Here is a 4622-nt window from a genome sequence, read left to right as displayed (position 1 = left end):
CCACCGCCGCCGCCGCCTCGTTCCCCGAGCTCCGGCCACCGCCTCCACTTCTCCGGCCGGATCCCACCCCGACCTCGCCGGCCGCCTCCACTTCTCCGGCGGTGAATAGGAAATCCGGCGACCTCGATTTCCGCGCCGTCCAGATCTGGATCTGAGGATCCCCCGGTTGACTTTTGTTCCCCGAACACTAATTTTTATGCATACTTTGACCTGTGATATCTCCGCATCCGTAGCTCCGATTTGGACATATAGTATATCAAAATGTTCGTATCGACGAGTACATCATTTCGTTCCATTGCATAATTTTCATTTGAGCTCATCTTGATGCCCGAAATGCTGTTAGAAGGAGGCTTCATGAGTAAATTGTCAGATCTGCTAGTTCATCTTAGACTTTTGTCATTTTTGCCATGATTATTGTGTTCATGATATGCCTGTGAGTCCTTCATATGTTTTGTTAAGCATTTTGTTATCTTTCCAGAGGTGCAACCCATGCATTTTTGTGATGTGTGTGGTGACTTGTGCAAGCTTGCAAAGTGAGGCACCCGGTAAATCTGTTTTCATGGACTTAGTAGTTTTCTCTAAGTCTGGGATTATTTAGTTCATGATGCCATATGTTCTTGTTGTTTCCTAGTGATCCATGCCTCTTTTGAGGATGATCAGTAAGGGAGTTTTGTTAATCTTGTAGTGCTCTATCCATCAATGTCTTTGTTTGCAATTATGGAGCACCCTAGCTTGAGTCAATCGAGCTCTAATTTTGCTTCGTTGTGAATCTGGGCAGATCGTCAACTTGTTTGCAATTTTGCCGATGTTATTGTAGTTGACCCGTGCATACTATGCCTTTGTTCTTGCCATGTCTAGCTTGTATTTTGTGCCTTCTTAAGGGATGTGTGCTTGCCTTGCCATGACTTGCACCGTAGTGAGTGCATCGAGCTCGTTAACATGCCTTCATGAGTTATATTTCAGCATGTGTCAGTTTTCACTAAGTCTGAAAACTGATTGTGTTTTAGCTATGTTCGTGTGCTTGTTAGTATATTTTGTGATCCCTTTTGGCTCAAGGTCAATAAGGGTCTTTTGTTAATCTTGTTGAGTAGCTCCATGCCATGTTCTTCTTTGTCTTAATTAGGTCCTGTAGCATGTTGTTTTGTTGCTCCGGAGAGGGCTTCATGATCTGAAATTTCAGACAAGTGTTAATTTCACCAAGTCTGAGATCTGTTTACCATTTGCGTTTTTGCCATGCTTGTTTGAACCTGTTAATGGATGAATTGGCCGTAGCTCTGTGCTAGACTTCTGTTAAGAATCTTGTGTGCATCCCTGCCATGTATTTTGTTGTCATGTTTGGGTGCTGTAGCATGTTCATCTCATTGCATTTAGATGCCTACTTGCTGTAAATCGCAGACCGGTGTCAATTTTGAATCGCTTGCCATTTCCAAACCGTAACTCCGATTCCGGCGTTCTTTATATCGTTTTCAAGCGATTTCATCTCATCTTTCTAGTGGCACACTTGGTTTTCCAAGTTGAGGCCAGGTTCATGCATTTCCTGTCATACCTTGCATTTTGCATCCCGCATCGCATCCCGCATAGCATATCATCATTGCATCATATTGCTTGGTCTTGCACGTGGTTGATTGTATCCTTGTTGCTTGTTTGTCTTGTTTGGGTAGGGCTGGGAAACGAGTTTGCTAACGAGGAGCCCGTTGAGTTTGCTTTTGAGGATCCAGTCAACTCTGACAACTGTGCAGGCAAGATGATCATACCCTCGAAATCACTACTATCTTTGCTATGCTAGTTTGCTCGCTCTTTTGCTATGCCATTGCTATGATGCCTACCACTTGCTTGAAAGCCTCCTAAATTGCCATGTTAAACCTCTAACCCACCTTGTCCTAGCAAACCGTTGATTGGCTATGTTACCGCTTTGCTCAGCCCCTCTTATAGCGTTGCTAGTTGCAGATGAAGATTGGAGTTCGTTCCTTCTTGGAACATCTTTTATTTAATTGTTGGGATATTATTATATTACTATGTTATCTTAAATGCATCTATATACTTGGTAAAGGGTGGAAGGCTCGGCCTCTTGCCTAGTGTTTTGTTCCACTCTTGCCGCCCTAGTTTCCGTCATATCGGTGTTATGTTCCCGGATTTTGCGTTCCTTACGCGGTTGGGTTATAATGGGAACCCCTTGATAGTTCGCCTTGATTAAAGCTTTTCCAGCAATGCCCAACCTTGGTTTTACCATTCGCCACCTAGCCTCTTTTTCCCTTGGGTTACCGGAGCCCGAGGGTCATCTTATTTTACCCCCTCGGGCCAGTGCTCCCTCTGAGTGTTGGTCCGAACTGAGCTGCCTGCGGGGCCACCTCGGGGAAACTTGAGGGTTGGTTTTACTCATAGCTAGTCTCATCTGAGTGTGCCCTGAGAACGAGATATGTGCAGCTCCTATCGGGATTTGTCGGCACATTCGGGCAGTGTTGCTGGTCTTGTTTTAACCTGTCGAAGTGTCTTGAGTTACCGAGATACCGAGTCTGATCGGAACGTCTTGGGAGGAGGTCTATTCCTTTGTTAACCGTGAGAGCTTGTCATGGGCTAAGTTGGGACTCCCCTGCAGGGATTGTACTTTCGAAAGCCGTGCCCGCGGTTATGGGCAGATGGGAATTTGTTAATGTCCGGTTGTAGATAACTTGAACCTTAATTAAATTAAAATGAATCAACTGAGTGTGTTACCGTGATGGCCTCTTCTCGGCGGAGTCCGGGAAGTGGACACGGTGTTGGAGTAATGTTTGCGCAGGTTGTTCTCTAGCTTCTCGCTCATGCTTTGCCTCCTCTTCTCGCTCTCTTTTGCAAATAAGTTAGCCACCATACTTGCTAGTCGCTTGCTGCAGCTCCACTCATATTTTACCTTGCCATACCTATAAGCTTGAATAGTCTTGATCGCGAGGGTGCGAGATTGCTGAGTCCCTGTGGCTCACAGATTACTATTACACTAGATGCATGGCCCGATGATTCCGCTCCAGGAGACGCGTATGAGCTCAAGTGGGAGTTCGACGAAGACTCTCAACGATACTACGTTTCCTTTCCCGATAATCAGTAGTGGTGCCCAGTTGGGGGTGATTGGGACCGTGTCGCATGTTGGGTTCTGTTTTATTTTGGCGCCGTAGTCGGGCCATGAGTGTTTGGATGATGTAATGTTATTTATGTACTTGATTGACGTGGCGAGTGTAAGCCAACTATGTTACCTCCCCTCTTATTATTATTACATGGGATGTTGTGAAGATTGCCTAACTTGCGACATATGCCTTCAATGCGATTATGTCTCTAAGTCGTGCCTCGACACGTGGGAGCTATAGTCGCATCGAGGGTGTGACAAGCCTGATGGCCATCTCCTCCTCGGGTCCACGTGGGATGAGCTCGGGGTCAACTGATCTAGAGGTGAAGGACTCGGATTGTTGCCCGACATGCCAGAGACGAGTTTGGGTGGTGGAGGGGAGTGAAGGGGACTGAAGTGAAGTGGCTAGGGTTTGATCCGGCTAGCAGACGTGGAGAAATATATATGGGGTCGGGTGGGCCAGCGTGGGCCGGGTCCAACGTGGTGGGCTTGCCGGGCGCCCCCATATCCGATCCATATTTGGGCTGGATATGAGGTGTGCCGGTCAGCCTGGGCATTTGAGGGTCGTTTGAGGTGCCCATCTGGGTCAAAATTTTGCGGCCGAACCGTGACCGGGCGGCCCGCCTGGGTGTATGAGCCGGGTTTGAGGCGCCCGGCTGTAGATGCTCTCCAAAGCAGTTATAGGGCACCACTACTCTAGCGGATGATTTAAATAGAGCACCTAAAACATGCCAACTAAAACTTGATCATTGCATACATTAATTCAAACATCCAAACATACAAAGTTAACATGCAAACTTAAACTTGATCATTGCATACTTCAATCCAAACATCCAAACATTCAAAGTTTTAAACATGTAAACTTAAACATAGAACGATTGATTCCTACAGACACACTACAAACACTATAGATAACTACTTCATCCTCATCACTAGCGCGCGAAAGGTCAACCAAATCAATGTCATCATCCGTGTTGTCCTCCTTGATCGCCCTTGAGGTGCCACCCTCGTCCTCCTGCTCTTTCGCCTTTTTGCAATGTGCAAAGAACCTCATACTCCACAACGAACCTCGCCATAGCCGCCTCATCACTCTCAAAGGTGTTGAGCTAATCCAGGACGATACGAGTTTCCCTCTTCTCCTTTCGGGGCATGATGTTCACATCTGGATTGATAACTCCGCCACCTTTCAGGATTCAACTTCAAGAAAATTCATCTTGCACTTCAGCCGGCCGAGCCTCCAACACGCAACGTCGAAAGCACATGTAGCGAGCTCCACCATGTTGAACATCTAGAGACAATGTTGCTCCCCGTCGCACGTCAGCTCGGCGGCGTAGCAGCCGGACTGCTGCAGCCAAATGCCAAGGAAACCCATCTTGCTCCTTGGCTCGCGGCGCGGCTGCATCTTTCGCTCGGTGGCGGTGGCGGGCGACTTGCACGAGGCACTGGTGCGGTGTGGCGGTGCCCGATGGATCCGAAGGCAGGGATGTGTGGCGGTGGCGGCTATGGCTGGATTTCGTAGCGCTGGCAG

Source organism: Triticum aestivum, chromosome 7A (genome assembly GCF_018294505.1).
Source record: "Triticum aestivum cultivar Chinese Spring chromosome 7A, IWGSC CS RefSeq v2.1, whole genome shotgun sequence".
NCBI lineage: Eukaryota > Viridiplantae > Streptophyta > Magnoliopsida > Poales > Poaceae > Triticum > Triticum aestivum.
Note: the sequence above shows the minus strand (reverse complement) of the source record.